Here is a 17001-nt window from a genome sequence, read left to right as displayed (position 1 = left end):
TAATGGCAATTAACCTCTAATGATTAGTGTACTACAGACTCGCAAATGACAATATGAACTTAGAAAATCAACACACCAGGCTTCTGTTCAAACAGAAATAGCAGCAAAAGCATATGCTATCAAAACCAGACATCCGGAAAACTCTGAACTCGTGTATGCATCCTGCACATTAGCGTCAACTTTCCTAATTTTCTTCACGGGTAATCTGCCTCTTTTTTTACATAGAAACGTTTAATAACATGCTTATTCACTTATTTCTGCTCCCCAGGAGCAACGCCCACAGGTCTCTTCAGAGTTAAATAAAATATGTTTCTGCTTTTCAGCAGGCTTTGGTGATTTTGCCACAAGTAAAACTTGCAAAGAAAAGAACATTTTCTGGCATGGTTTTATGGTGAAAAGCAAAGTAGAATATTTGTCGCTTGGAAACAGAGATGAAAAGCTTTTATTTGCATAAATGAATTACACAAGAATGTGCGTGGGCGTGTGGAATAATTAATTTTGCTGAAAATGCCAAAGTGAAATTTTCAGCGAATCGAGCTCATTTATCCAATCTCTTCAAAACCAGTGTAAAGAATTCCATTCGTATGGCAATTATGTGCATTGTTTAGCAGACAATAATATATCAACCAGACTCTGTAACAAATCCCTATAAATCAACCTTTTGATTGTTTTGGATGGGAATAGTAGCAGAATGCCAAACTTTAAAGCTCTTTTTCAGCTGGATTCTCATTTGCAATAACTCGAGTCAATTTTTTATACTGACAGAACTTTTTTTAAACCTCTTCTCTTCAAATGACAGCTACGGACACAATTTTTTTTATTGTAAGTGCCTAACTGAAGCTGACTAAATGCTGCAATGGTTATTTCTCTAAGGGTTATATTTGAATCAGAGGTTTCCAGGAACAGAAATGGGTGGAAAGAGCCAATTTGTTCTTGACAATTGAATGTAATGAGAAGTACTGAGAACGCAGAGCCGAAGTACATGCAGAAAAGTGATTGGAATTATTGAATATTGGCTTCTTTTCTAAGTGAAGTGGATTCACTGCAGTTAGCTTGATGAGTAATAATAATCAGATCATTGTCTGCTAGGATTAGGATTTGACATTTCGGTATTTTGCTGTGCGGATTGAGGATTTTATTGCAAAATAATGAATAATAAGAAGCTTCAGTTGTTTACAGCTTATTATCATGGGGAGTGAACAGTTCTTGTGATTTGGCACTTGAACAAAATTACACCCAGATTGCTTGTCTCTAACTAACTGGTTTACATAGATTTTGGGAAATGTAAACACATAGCAGTTTCCTCTCCAGTATGGTTACTTTGCTTGTCAAAAAAACTTTTGTTCACTGCACACAGGTTTCCTGGAATCCCTACAGTGTGGAAACAGGCCATTCAGCCCAACAAATCCACACCAACCCTCCAAATAGCACCCCACCCAGGCCCACAACCCCTACCCATAACCCTGCATTTCCTGTGGCCAACCCACCTAGCCTGCACATCCCTGGACACAATGGGCAATTTAGCATGGCCAGTCCACCTAACCCACACATCTTTGGACTATGGGAGGAAACTGGAGCAGCCGGAGGAAACCCACACAGACACAGGGAGAATGTGCAAACTCCACATAGTCACCTGAGGGTAGAATCAAACCCCAGTCCCTTGCACTGTGAGGCAGCAGTGCTAACCACTGAGCCACCATGCTGACCTGTCTTTTATCTGTTTATCTTACAGATGTGTAGCTCTGCCAAACTAATATTTTGGACTGTAAAAGCCAAAATGGAAACAAACTTTTATTGGACACTGACTGGACTCAGAAAAAATCATGTTTATTAATGTCCATATCTTTGATTCATAAGTTAATGTCAATTGTAAACTCTTTCCTTTATTTCTTTTCTTAGCATGGGGGGTGTGGGGTTTCTGTGTGTGTGTGTGGGTATGTGTGGGTGTGTGAGAGAGAGATAGAGATAGACAATAAGCACACTAGACTTGAATACACTACTTCAGCCTACATTATTGACCAATGAGACAGGATTAACTACTAACCGCGCAGTGAAAGTGCCCCTCTAGCATAACCTGATTGAATTTTACATACAGTTTAAGACGGAGTAGTGTGAGTCCAAGACTACTGTTTTGAATTTAAACAAGGGCATGAAAGCAAAGCTAGTAAAAGTGAACTAGCAATTTAGGTTAAGGGTTAAGTCAATAGAGATGCAGTGGCAAACATTTAAGGCAGATATCCCAAAAAAAAACACAGAATAGATATACTTGAACAAACAAGAAAAATTCTAAGAGAAGGACCTGGTTAACTAAAAATGTCAAAGATAGTATCAAACGCACTGAAAAGGCATTTTAATTGTGCAAAGATCAGTGATGGTCAGAAGATTGGGTAGAAAATTTTAAAAAAGGAAAGAATTACTAAAAGATTAATAAAGAGAGAAAATTAGAATGCGGGAGAAACTTAGGCAGAAAAATAAAAACAGATCGGAAAAAGTTTCTTATGATATTTAAAAAAGAAAAAAATTAACAAAGTTAAGCGTTGGACCCATAGAAAATGAGGTTGGGAGCTGGTAATAGAGGACAAAGAGATAGGAGATGAATGGAACAGATACTTTGCATTGGTCATCACTAGAGAGGATATAACTGGAATCCTGGAAGTTAGTGTAAATCAGGAATTGAAACAGAGGGAGCAACTCAAGAAGTTTACAATTACCAGAGAAGTAGTAATGAGTAAATTGTTGGAACTACAAGTTAATAAATCCCCAAGTCCTGATGGATTTCATACTAAGGCATTAAAAGTAGTAGTTTGTAAGATTGTTGATACATTAGTTTCCAAAACTCATTAGAGTTGAGGGAGGTTCTTTAGATTGGAAAATAGCTTGGAAAAGTGAGGGAGGCAGAAAGCAGGAAACTGTAGGCCAGAGATAGTAAGAACTGCAGATGCTGGAGTCAGTGTGGAGCTGGAGGAACACAGCAGGCCAGGCAGCATCAGAGGAGCAGGAAAGTTGACGTTTCGGGTCAGGACCCTTCTTCAGAAATGGGGGAGGGGGAAGGGAGCTCAGAAATAAATAGAGAGAGGAGGGGTGGGGCTGGGGAAGATAGGTGGGATGGTAATAGGTGAGTTCAAGTAGGGAATGGTGGGAATTGGTCAGTGAGGTGGGAGGAGCAGATAGGTGGGAGAGAAGATGGACAGGTTGTGTCAGGTCAAGGAGGCAGGGATGAGAGGGAGGGTTGGTCATGGGATGAGGCCGGGGAGGGTGGGGATATTTTGAAACTAGTAAAGTCCACATTGAGACCATTGGGTTGTAGGGTCCCGAGGTGGAATATGAGGTGCCGCTCCTCCAGTTTTCGGGTGGTGTCATTGTGACATGGAGGAAGCCCAGGATGGACATGTCACCCAGGGAGTGGGAGGGGGAGTTGAAATGGTTTTGCTGTTTGTTGCAAACAGAGCACAGGTACTCTACAAAGCGGTCTCCGAGCCTCCGCTTGGTCTCACCGATGTAGAGGAGGCCACATCGGGAGCAGCGGATACAATAGACCACATTAGAGGATGTGCAGGTGAACCTCTGTCTGATGTGAAAGGTTTGTTTGGTGCCTTAAATGGAGATGAGGGGGGAGGTGTTGGGGCAGGTGTAGCACTTCTTGCGGTTGCAGGGAAAGATGCTGGGGTTAGTGGGGCTAGTGGGGAATATGGAGCGGATGAGGGAATTGCTGAGAGAGCGGTCCCTACAAAAGGCAGCTAGGGGTGGGGAGGGAAATATCTCTTTGGTTGTGGGGTCAGATTGTAGGTGGCGGAAGTGGCGGAGAATGATACTTTGGAAAAGGAGGTTGGTGGGATGATATGTGAGGACAAGGGGGATTCTGTCTTTATTTTTGTTGAGCAGAGGGAATGTGAGGGCAGAGGTACGGGAAATGCAAGAGATGCGGTTGAGGGCATTTTTGATCACCGGAGCGGGGAAGTTATGGTCCTTGAAATAGGAGGACATCTGGGATGTGTGGGAGTGGAACGCCCCATCTTGGGAGCAGACACGGCGGAGGCGCAGGAATTGGGAGTAGGGGATCGCATTCTTGCAGGAAGGTGGGTTAGAGGAGGTGTAGTCGAGGTAGCTGTGGGAGTCGGTGGGCTTGAAATAGATGTCGGTTTCGAGGCAGTCACCAGAGATGGAGACAGAGAGGTTCAAGAAGGAGAGGGAGGTATCGGAGATGGTCCAGGTGAATTTGAGGTTGGGGTGGAAGGAACAAGGTTCAAGGAACAGCTACTGCATGTCCTTGATAAGTATGTCAGGCAGGGAGGAATTGGTCAAGCGAGGGAACCGTGGTTTACTAAAGAACTTGAATCTCTTGTCAAGAGGAAGAAGGAGGCTTATGTAGAGATGAGGCGTGAAGGCTCAGTTAGGGCACTTGAGAGTTACAAGTTAGCCAGGAAGGACCTAAAGAGAGTGCCAGGAAGAGCCAGGAGGGGGCATGAGAAGTCTTTAGCAGGTAGGATCAAGGAAAACCCTAAAGCTTTCTATAGGTATGTCAGGAATAAAAGAATGACTAGAGTAAGATTAGGGCCAGTCAAGGACAGTAGTGGGAAGTTGTGCGTGGAGTCCAAAGAGATAGGAGAGGCACTAAATGAATATTTTTTGTCAGTATTCACACAGGAAAAAGACAATGTTGTCGAAGAGAATACTGAGGTACAGGCTTTTAGACTAGACGGGATTGAGGTTCATAAGGAGGAGGTGTTAGCAATTCTGGAAAGGGTGAAAATAGATAAGTCCCCTGGGACGGATGGGATTTATCCTAGGATTCTCTGGGAAGCTAGGGACGAGATTGCAGAGCCTTTGGCTTTGATCTTTATGTCGTCATTGTCTACAGGAATAGTGCCAGAAGACTGGAGACTAGCAAATGTTGTCCCCTTGTTCAAGAAGGTGAGTAGAGACAACCCTGGTAATTATAGACCAGTGAGCCTTACTTCGGTTGTGGGTAAAGTGTTGGAAAGGATTACAAGAGATAGGATTTATAATCATCTAGACAGGAATAATTTGATTAGGGATAGTCAACACGGTTTTGTGAAGGGTAGGTCGTGCCTCACAAACCTTATTGAGTTCTTTGAGAAGGTGACCAAACAGGTGGATGAGGGTAAAGCGGTTGATGAGGTGTATTTGGATTTCAGTAAAGCGTTTGATAAGGTTCCCCACTGTAGGCTATTGCAGAAAATACGGAGGCATGGGATTGAGGGTGATTTAGTGGTTTGGATCAGAAATTAGCTAACTGTAAGAAGACAGAGGGTGGTGGTTGATGGGAAATGTTCATCCTGGAGTTCAGTTACTAGTGGTGTACCGCAAGGATCTGTTTTGGGGCCACTGCTGTTTGTCATTTTTATAAATGACCTGGATGAGAGTGTAGAAGGATGGGTTAGTAAATTTGCGGATGACACTAAAGTCGGTGGAGTTGTGGATAGTGTGGAAGGATGTTGCAGGTTACAGAGGGACATAGATAAGCTGCAGAGCTGGGCTGAGAGGTGGCAAATGGAGTTTAATGTGGAAAAGTGTGAGGTGATTCACTTTGGAAGGAGTAACAGGAATACAGAGTACTGGGCTAAGGTAAGATTCTTGGTAGTGTGGATGAGCAGAGAGATCTCGGTGTCCATGTGCATAGATCACTGAAAGTTGCCACCCAGGTTGATAGCGTTGTTAAGAAGGTGTATGGTGTGTTAGGTTTTATTGGTAGAGGGATTGAGTTTCGGAGCCATGAGGTCATGTTGCAGCCGTACAAAACTCTGGTGCGGCCGCACTTGGAGTATTGCGTACAGTTCTGGTCGCCGCATTATAGGAAGGATGTGGAAGCATCGGAAAGGGTGCAGAGGAGATTTACCAGGATGTTGCCTGGTACGGAGGGAAGGTCTTATGAGGAAAGGCTGAGGGACTTGAGGCTGTTTTCGTTAGAGAGAAGAAGGTTAAGAGGTGACTTAATAGAGACATACAAGATGATCAGAGGATTAGATAGGGTGGACAGTGACAGCCTTTTTCCTCGGATGGTGATGGCTAGCATGAGGGGACATAGCTTTAAATTGAGGGGTGATAGATATAGGACAGATGTCAGAGGTAGGTTCTTTACTCAGAGAGTAGTAAGGGCGTGGAATGCCCTGCCTGCAAAAGTAGTAGACTTGCCAACTTTAAGGGCATTTAAATGGTCATTGGATAAACATATGGATGATAATGGAATAGTTTAGGTTAGATGGGCTTCAGATTGGTTTCACAGGTCGGCGCAACATCGAGGGCCGAAGGGCCTGTACTGCGCTGTAATGTTCTATGTTCTATGTTCTGTGTGGAAGGTGTTAGTAAAGTTGATGAGCTATAAGTCAGTTAGCTCAACATCTGTCATAGGGAAAATGTTAGAAGCTATTATTAAAGTTGTTATAACAGGGCATTTGGATAAGTTCAAGGTAATATGGTTTTTCCAAAGGAAAATCATGTCTAACTAATTTATTGGAATTCTTTGAAGAGATAAGCTGTGCTGTAGATAAAGGGGAATAAGTGGATGCATTGCACTTAGATTTCCAGAAAATATTTGATAAGGTGCCACATCAAAGATTATTGTGGAAAATAAAAGCTGATGGAGTAAGGGGTAACAAGTTGGCATGGATAGAAGAATGGCTTGCTTACAGGAAGCAGAGAGTAGGAATAAGTGGGTCTTTTTCAGGCTGGCAGGGTTGCATGAATGGTGTGCCACAGGAGTCAGTGATGGAGCCTCAATTCCTTACAAGCTGTGTAAATGATTTGGCTGAAGGGATCGAAGGTACGGTAGCTACGTTTGCTGATGATACAAAAATAGAGAGGAAAGTGAGTTGTGAAGAGGACAGAAGCAGAATTCAAAGGGATATAGATAGGTTAAATGAGTGGGCAAAGATTTGGCCAATGGACTACAATGTGAGAAAGTGTGAAATTGTCCACTTTGGCAGAAAGAATAAAAAAAGACACATATTACTGAAATGTGAGAGGTTGCAGATCTGAGATGTAGAGAGATCTGGGTGCATGGATTGCAGAAGATTATTGTACAGGTGCAGCAAGTAAGCTGGAAAGTTCATAGAATGTTATGTTTTATTGCAAGAGAAATTGTATACAAGGGTAGGGAGGTCAAACTTCAGTAGTACACACATGGATGATACGTCATCTGGAGTACTGTGTGCAGAACTGGTCACTGTACCTACAGGAAAATGCACTGGAAGCAGTTCAGAGAAGGTTTACTGTACTAATACCTGGAATGAGTGATTGCTTTATGAAGAAAAGCTAGACTGGCCAGGCCTGTATCCTCTGGAGTTTAGGAGAATCACAGGTGACTTAATTGAAACATATACGATCCTGAGGAGACTTGACTGGGTGGATGTTAAAAAGATGTGAGATGATCTAGAATTAGGGGTCATAATTTTAATGTAAGGGGTCGCCCATTTAAATTAAAGATGAGAAAGTATTTTATGGTCCGGGGATTGCGAGTCTGTGGAATTCCCTTCTTCAAAAGGCAGTGGATGCAGAAATATTTTTACGGTGGTGGTAGATAGATTCTCGGTTACCAAGGGGATGAAAGGTCATTGGGAATATGCAGGAAAGTAGAGTTGAAGGTAAACTCAGATTAGCCATGAATTTATTGAATGGCAGAGCAGGCTTGAAGGGCCGAGTGGCCTATTCTTGTTCCTTGTTTGGATGTTTATGTGTCGTAGAGTTTGTTGGACTTCACAAACAAAGAATTTTGGGGGAAAACAGTACAGCATTTTGCAAAAGGTGAAAGTAGTATGAAAAATTAAAAAAATCTCCTTACATCCAGAAAAGAAGAAAAATAAAAGAATGACACTTGCTTCTGTTCCCCTCTATCCATAATAATTATAACAATGCCTACGCTTCAAAAATATTTAATTTGCTGTAACATGTTTTGGGATATCTAATGGCCACGAATGTTAATATAAGTCTTTCTTTCCAGAAACCTGTACATTTAAGTATTCCCTATCTGAGGTAGCAGCCATTGGTATAAACCATTGGAGCTCAAATGGGATATTTGCACATTTCCTGATTCTTTTTAAAAGTGTACATGGTTAAAAAGTACTGTTTAGATTTATTTCCAGATGATAGTCTACATTGAGGTGAGTAAGTAACAAAATACAGAGAAAATAATACATAAAAACAACAACAAAGTACAATTTGTTCGCTAACTGTTGTATTTCCTCTTGCAGTATGTATTTTTATAAATGAGAAAAAAATGTGAAATTAGAATAAGTCCGATGTTTTTGAGTTGCCAGGTTGTAACAACTAGGGTTTTACAATGGGTGGCACTTGAGCTTGTGCTATTTACAATCTACAGTAATCATTTAGATGAAGGGACTGAGAATAATGTCTCAGATGTTGTTGATCCAAAATTAGGTGAGAAGAATACTGAGGAATATGCAAAGAGGTTGGAGATGTTTGAATGTATTCCATCTGCTAAGAATTTGTCCAATATAACAAATTGTGTAGTTATCTACTTTGGTAGGAAAAGTTTTTTATTAAAAAATGTGGTTTTCTGAACAGTAGAAATTTAGAAAATGTTTACGTTTAGATTGTGTCCTTGAACTGTACACAAATCACTGAAAATTAACATGCTGGGTGGTTTTAGTTACAAATGGCTTGGAGAATAAGAGTCAATAAGCATTATTGTATTTACTTGGCGATAATGTGTGTTATTCTGGTTTTCTTACCTAAGGAAGGACATACTTGTCCTGGAGAGAATGCAATGAATTTTCAATAAACTCATTCCTGGGGTGAGGGTATTCTCCTATGAGGAGAGGTTGAGTATGGAAGGTTTACATCTCTGGAGTTTAGAAAAAAAAAGTGAGGTGATCTAATTGAAATGCAAAATAAAATCTTAAGGGGCTTTATAGGATGTAAGCTGAGAAAATGTTACCCCTTGGTGAAGAATCTAGAAGTTGGGGTTGCAGTTTCAGAATAAGGGGTCAAACTTCTAACATGGGGATGAGGAGGAATAACTTAATTTAAACGATTGTGAATCTTTGGAATTATTTACCTCAGGGAGCTGCTGAAGCTCAGTTATTGAGTACATTCAAAGTTGACCGTGAATCTATTGTCAATTGTTGGAAAAACCCATCTGGTTCACTAATGTCCTTTAGGGAAGGAAACTGCCATCCTCACCTGGTCGGGCCAACATGTGACTCTAGACTCACAGCAATGTCGTTGACTCTTAACTGCCCTCTGGGCAATTAGGGATGGGCAATAAATGCTGCCTAGCCAGCCACGCCCTCATCCCGTGAACGAATAAAGAAAAAAACGTAAGTAGATTTTTGCGTAATATGGGAATTAAGGGATATATGGGTAGTGTCAGAAGTTGGAGCTGAGGTAGAAGATCAGACATGATCTTATTGAACGATGGAATAGCCTCAAAGGACTGAATCCCCTAATCCAACTCCTGTTTTTTTAAAAACACGCATCACAAAAAATAGGGAATCAGATAAATATTTACCTAATCTTTTTATTGTGGTGGGAGATGGTGGCACAGAGACTACATTGTTGGATAAGCAAACCAGAGACCCAGGCTAATGCTTTGTGGACAATCGTTCTGATTCCATCACAGAAGCTGATTTCAATCATTGTAAAGGTCTGGAAAATAAAACCAGTCTCAGGAATGGTGTAATGAAAATGTCATCCATTACTTTAAAACTCATTTGATTTACTAATACCTTTGAATGACGGAAATGTGCCATCTTTACCTGGTCTGGCCAACATGTCATTCCAGGGGCACAGCAGTAGGTGACTGCCCATTGAAATGACCTAGTGAGACAACGAGTTCAAGGGCAGTTCGGGATTAGAAACAAGTACTGCCCAAATCCCATGTAAGTATGAAACCTGTATACATCCACCTCTGAACCATCTCCTTCTCCATTTCAGCTTGTTTGCTATTGTATGCTGTATACTCACTGACCTGCATTGGCACCTTGGGATAAATTTCTGGGTTTGGGATGGGGTGGGGCTTTCCATATTGCTTGCTCACTCCAGCTAAACTATGTATTCCCAACTTGTCAACTTGAAAAAGCACTGCCTTGAAGGGGATAATACCCTGGGATGGTTTCAATGACTTCAGGACAGGAAGTTCCATTCTTAGCAGTTGCTAGTCAATCCCAGCAAGCCAGAACACAGGAGCAGCTGCTGCCGGTTCTCTCTGCAGCCTCGAGAAGAAGATCCATGGATGTAGGACTGGAACGTAAGTTTGGGTTTTTTTTAGTTGGGAAGGAATCGAAGAGTCCATTGATGAGAGGGGTAGGATGGGGGAGTCAGGTCTAAAAACCCAGGTGGTGGGGGGGAGTAAGCACATGGGTTAATGGACATAGGAGACTTCCCATTGGAAGTGCCCTTTTTCTTCCCATCTCTTACCCTGGACTGGAAAAGTGGTTGGCTTCTCATTCTGCATCCACCTTTTCCTGCCTACTGTATCGAGGAGATGATGGAGAAAGACCCTTAAGCAGCTTTTCATTGTCAATTTAAGAGCCTTAATAGGCCGAAGGATGGATAGGCTGGTTGATGCCTTTTCCATTCACTCTACTGTGGGAGTCATCAATGGACAACTTCCAAAATAAACAGGCACAGTAGCCTAATTCATTCCCAAATTGAGGTGTGTGTGGGAAAGAACAAGGCTGCTGGGGGTTGGATGGATTGGGGGGCGGGGGGGAAGATGAGGCTACCAGGGAAAAGAGGGCGAAGAGGCTGCAGTGGGTGAGATGGAGATTGGGGGGGTGGGGTGAGCGAGAGGGAGGCTTAATGGCAGGTGACAGGCAGACTGAAAGAAGGTGAGAAAGTCAGAAGCTGTAAGGAATGAGGGAGAGATTGGCTATGTGGGAGCAGAGGCAAGAGAGAAGCTGTAAGGCGTGGAGAGGAAGGCGACAATGACAGAAGCCAGCTGTGAGAAACCTGGGGAGGGGCTGGTGTTGGCAAAAGAGAAACTACAAGGGGTGGAAAGGAAGGCTGCAAATGAAAGAGGATAGTTTTAACAAAGGAATACTCAGTTGTTCAGAGACCAGGAAATCTTAAAATCACTGAAGCAATGAACTTCTTGCAAATGAATATAGAGTCTCTAACTTAAGGCTACATGTGTTGAAGAGCTACTAAATGGGGAAAACCGCAGCTGATGCTATTGAAATGATCACTGTGCTGATAATTAAATTTTGATTTGAGATTGAAATACATAAGCTTCACATATCTGTGATGGAAATGCATTAGCTCTAAGCTCACCAGTCTCTGATGGCATTTTATGTGTCGAAACATGTGTCTGTCATGTTAAAAATAAACTTTTGCTAAATTATGTTCATTATCTATTTAAATGACATGGTTTTAAAAGTGATACTTCCCTTCAGTGTGGAGACTTCAGGTTTAACAGGTAATTATTGGGGATATTAATTAATATGCAACTTGGCCCACCATTCAATATAATCAAGACTGACCCGATATCTCAAAGGCATATTCCTGTTTTCTCCCCCTAGCCCTTGATGACTTTAAAAAACCAAGGAATCATTCTCTTTCTTGAATATATTCAGTGACTCGGTCTCCATGGCCATCTGTGCTGGAGACTTCCACAGGTTTACGACCCTTTAACTGAGGAAATGTTTCCTCCTCTCAATGCTAAATAAATCTGCCGCTCTCTGCATTGTTTCTCTTTTCAGTTTTTAAGGCTAAATGATCACCAAACGTTTTGCTAATTGGACAATTTTTTTCCCCCACAAAATTGATGCATTTGAAAATTACTACTTATTTGTTCTAATTTATTCTAAAGCTGAGATCAGACACAACACATTTTGTTTGAAGCGATTATCTTTGATGGATTCAGAATGAAAACATAGTGTGTACAACATTCCTGACAGAAAACAATGTTGGTATTGATGCAGCAGAGCTGCAAAACCTCCTGCATAACAAGAGCTTCACCCGCATCAAATACAGGTGCAGAATTTCAGATATCTTTCTGCCTAGGACAGATTTACAGAGTTTAATTTCTAAAGCAATTGGCAATTAACCTCTTTATTGATCTGTTTGGCCAGATGGATCTTATTCTCCGACTCAATCCAGCAAGAAATTTCTTAATGCTGTGACACTGTGCAAACGGCTACAGCTAAGCTCATTTAAATTGTATTTCTCTTTGCAAGTGGCAGTAAAAAAAATGTGGAATTGAGTGATTTTGTTTGCTAATTCATGAAATGTTTTCTCCCTCCGCTACCCCCCTTAATTCTTTCCCCTAAAATAAAAGCCTTTCTAACAGGAGAGAATAGTTGGCAACTCTGAGTGGAGCAGAGGTTGCAGTGTTGTACTGCTGAGGAGACTGTTGAATTGAAGCATTGTTTTCTTGAGATATCGTACATTTTTCACTGGACAGGGGGAGCTGGGCGTAAAAAAGGCACCTTGTGTGCAACTTCTGGCACAGCATTGGGAGCGAATAAGATGTGAATAAGTTCTGGGCAATTCAGCGTCGATTCAAAGCCCCTCGCAAGTGGAGTTAACTCAGACATTCCAAAGTTCTGACACAGCCCAGGGAACTCTGCTTCACAGCTTATCTGAGGTTAGCCTGGTATTTCACATGCGGAATCTGCCACTGAACTTTCACTCACTGCAGTACAATGGCTACAGCTCAGCCTGCATCGTAACGTCTGTAGACAGCACAGAGTAATCGGTCCAAGAGGGACACAGCAGCTGCACGCTGTCAAAAATGGGTTACAGCTAGAAGGTAGGAGAAACGCTCATTCGAGTCGAGATTGAATGGATTTGGATAAATAAAGTGGCCCGAAATGGATTTTAATATTTGGACTGAGATTCTGGACCTGTTGCTAGTTTGTTGTATTCGTGGGGGTCAAATTGTGCGCTAAAGCTACCCTACCAGGCTGATGTACATTATAAGGATTTCTGAGCACTGCAAAAACAATTGAATAGATTGATCAGTGTTAATTATCAAGTAACTGCAAGGTTGCAATGTTAAACATCCCATTACTAATGGTCCAATTGCTTCAAATATTAAGAGTTCGACTTGCAGTGATCCAGATATTTCACCATCGGCTAATGGGAACCAATAATGCTATAATTGCAGACAGCGTTCTTCTCTTTCTCCTACAGCATCACTGCCTCCTTTTGCAACCGTTAGTGCAACTTGTAAAGTTATATTCTGGAACTGCCAATAAACTACTTAACTACAGACGCAGACCTTCCGCCTGCTAGTCTTATCTAACCACAATATTAATTGGAATGACTTTGCAGTATTTGTAATGAAAAGCGTTTGCTGTAGTTAATGTACCCACCTCCGCCGCCCATTTTATCTGGTTACCTACAGAAGAATTGGAAAACTCAGTGTTTTTACACGCGCAGATTGGGGAGGGGGTGGGGAAATGTTGGATACTGTAGTGCTGTCTAAAGAAAACTGGATGTAGTAATGAGGAACAGTGGAACTTCTACAGAACCAGTTGTACAGTATTATCCAAAAGAATTTCCGTTCCTGCTGAGGGCTTTTGTGCATCGGATATTTGTAACTTCATATTTAGTATCTTTGCTTATCAGATCTGGGCCAATTACTGATTTTAAATATCGTGCACTAAATTTTATTGAGACATAGTTCATTGTAAAAGGGGCACTGGCTAAGCAGGCGCTTCTGTTCCTACAAACATGCAGCACAAGATGTAAACACACCGCTCTGCCACTTGCCCTTGTGGGAGGAAGTAGTACAAATCTCACTAATTTGTCTTCTTTCTCAAGTGACAATTTAATTTTTAAAAATGCTTTTAATAAAGGTGGTTCTCCTTTAAGTGTTGTGTGCGCTGCACTTAATTGGCTTATCTTATACTATCAGTTTTATAATCAATTGATTGGAGTGTGATTGCAGCAATGAGTTGTTAAAGCGGATGGCCCGGGGGGCGGGGAAATGATTATATGCACCTCCAGAGTTTCCCAGTTTTTACTCTTTTTTCGTCATTGTTATTGCAAGGAACGAAAATGGTGTGTGGGGAAAAAAAGAGATAAATGCTCTTTTCCAGTAAGATGTGACTTCCGAGTTCATATGATGAGCGGTCACAGTTGGAAGGTTGATAGATTTGTCAAGAATCATAGAAGTGATAACTTTTGTTCAAAACACAATTGTTCAAATCTGTACCACCCACCCTCGAAGGCTGGTGGAAGCAAATCCGACAGTAACTTTCAAGAGGGAACTGGATCTGTAATCGGAAAAGAAATATTTGTGGGGTCATGAATGGAATTTATCAGAAAGTCCTTTTTAATGAAAGGGTATGCACATTAGCCTGAATGGTCTCGTGTTGTATTCTGACATTGTGATAAAGTTTTCAATTTTCCTTAGAGTTTATAAAAGTTTTAGTCACTGCTCTCAAGTTTCTGTCATAATTTGGTTGTTAATTTGGAGGGTTTGTTCCTCTACAAATAGCTAGCCAGTTTAGCAAATGTGACTACCATTCTAATGGCAAGGGCTAGCAATGATGCAGCGTAATTGGAGCCTGAAATGTAAAGTTGGAGGCAGCACTGTCGCTAATGCCTCCAAATTTGTCACGTGCAATTGTTTTAAGCCCTCTCAGAAATTGGGTATCTATCTGTCTCTGCAGTTACAACAGCTTTCAAACTATTCCACACTGTTGTTAGTTACTGACCTCCATTGACACCATTGCATTGATCTGTGGTGGTTAGGGATTGAGGTGAACATCTTCGCTGGGCTGTAAACTAAATTTCCATCTTAAAGAGAAACAGGATTTCATGACTTGCTGTATGAAAAAAAAACAATATTGCAAATAAATCTCAATCCTGGTAGTAATGGAACTTACTTAAATATTTCATTTGCTTGTCTGTTTACTGCCTCTTATTTAAAAGAAATGAGCATTTCTAGTAGGTGGGGAAGAATGGGCGTCTGGCCATGTGGATAAGCTGGTATTCTTCACATCCTTTCATATTCCGTAGTAGTGTGAATTTTTGAAGAACGATGTCTTAGACACTAGTTAGGAGCGGCTAATTTGGCCTTTTTTTGTCACTTATCAGTGACCTGCAGCTTTTAACATCATATATCTACATCCAAGATATATTATTGCTGCTTGACTGTCCCACATATGGAGAGAAAAGGCCATTAATAAATGTCTTTTGAAGGCTGTACAAGGATAATTGTTTGAATCATTAATTTAAAAGAAATCTTGTAACTAATGCATGGCTTTTAAAGCACCATTAAAGACGCATCATTTAATGCAACATTTGTTCGGGCTCAGATCCATTGCTCAAATGTTGACGGAAATACTATTCTCTGGGAACTTTTTTAGTTTGTGGGTTCTGGTCTTCAGCTTGGCTTGTATGCTGTGGTTAGTGAAAATTGGCACAGACTGTCAGCCTGGGTTAAGGTTGGGCCATGTGTTGAAGTCTTGCTGAATGTTTGTTTGGTAGCTTATGCTACACTTTTCAAGAGCTCTCTTATTGTGAATCCATCTACGTGAGCAAATTTCACTTTAACACAAAGCTTTGGGCCTTGGATATCTAAGTACATTTTTTTATAGGTTGAGGGTTTCTGCCTGTATGAACCTTTCCAGATCCACATCCCCACTAGCCTCTGGGTAGAAGAAAAAAATTTCAGGTAAGAGGTTTAAAAAGGATTCCAAGTCTCTGTTCCGTTTTATGGAACATACCTTTAAGCACCTCTGTCTAGATGCCTTTACATAACTTTATATACTTCAATACACTCCAATCCTAGTGTTTCTAACCTTTTCCTCCTAACTGAAATTCTGTAGTCCAAACGATATCCTTGCAAATTTCCTCTGTATCCCATCCTAGCACAGCCTCGTTGTTCCTATAATGCAGTGTCCAGAATTTCATGTAGAATTCCAGTGTTTTGTATAGGTTTAGCAGAACCTCCCTGCTTTTATATTCCACACTGTAGCTAATATGGATGTACACATCCCTATGCCTTCCTGACCACTTTACTTACCTGTCCAGCCAAGTTTAAGGAATTTGTGGACATGCACTCATAAGCCCTCTGTTTCTCTATCGGTCCCCTTGTTTTGTTAGCTGTTGTGTATTTCACTCAGTTCGCCTAACAAGTACTCAACCACAGGCAGCCATTAATGAACAATTTTATTTGTACCTGCACAAGAGTGAGCAACATAACAATTATACTTCATTTCCTTCCCACAAAAAAATCATATTTAAATTGTAAAATGAAACACACCCAGTTTCAACACCATGACTAGATCAACATAAACCATATCTGAAAATCTAACTGGTTGGATTATATTTCCCTCTTTGTCATAAGATGTGAATGTAGCTGGTAACACCAACATTTACAATCCATCCTTAATTGCCTTTGAGAAGGTGCTGGTCAGCTGCTTTCTTGAACTGCTAGTGTCTTTGGGGATAGGCATATTCACAGTACTATTAAGAGAATTCTAGTATTTTGACCCAGTAACATTGAAGGAATGCTGATGTCTTTCCAAGTCAGGATGGTGTGGGGCTTGGAGGGGAACTTGCAGGTGGTCACTTTCCCAGCAACTGCATGCTTTTTATAGTTAATACTAATGGCTAATATTGTCATGTGACCCTCCTTTCTCAAAGGTTTCTTAGCACACTTCCTCAGTGTCAGATGTAGTCTCACTGATCACTATTGTAAATAACTCAGCCCAGTTCAATTGTATCTTAAGCCAATTCCTTCTCATGATTGGAGACCTTGTTCCCTCCTCCCATCGTCACTGACATTTAATATGATGCTTCATCATATCTGCTGTAACACCTCACTTCACCTAACATTGGAATACTCCTATTGGCATGCTCGTGAGATCTCCACTAGTTTGGGGAGTGGAGTTGTGATTTGGGGACTACTTATACTCTTGTTCAGAGATAACAGACACGTTGCAGCTATATCAATGATTTAAAAGTAAATTGTGAATCACCAACTCATTTTTTTTGTGGAGCCTAGAAATTTCTTCCTGTTACTCTCTCTAATTTTCTGCAAGCTATATTTCCTGTTCTTTGAGT

The 17001-nt window shown here is 41.1% G+C and overlaps 1 protein-coding gene across 1 annotated transcript in view; it reads left to right on the top strand.

The window, feature by feature from the left end:
• The first annotated feature begins 12063 nt into the window (after positions 1 to 12063).
• plce1 (phospholipase C, epsilon 1) overlaps positions 12064 to 17001 on the top strand; it is a 347723-nt gene continuing 342785 nt past the window's right edge. The window contains exon 1 of the mRNA XM_048609167.1: positions 12064 to 12730. The gene's annotated coding sequence lies outside the window, so the exon portion shown is untranslated. The remainder of the gene's footprint in view (positions 12731 to 17001) is intronic.

Source organism: Rhincodon typus, chromosome 20 (genome assembly GCF_021869965.1).
Source record: "Rhincodon typus isolate 14 chromosome 20, sRhiTyp1.1, whole genome shotgun sequence".
Classification (NCBI taxonomy): Eukaryota; Metazoa; Chordata; class Chondrichthyes; order Orectolobiformes; family Rhincodontidae; genus Rhincodon; species Rhincodon typus.
Note: the sequence above shows the minus strand (reverse complement) of the source record. Positions and strands in the feature narration are given on the sequence as shown.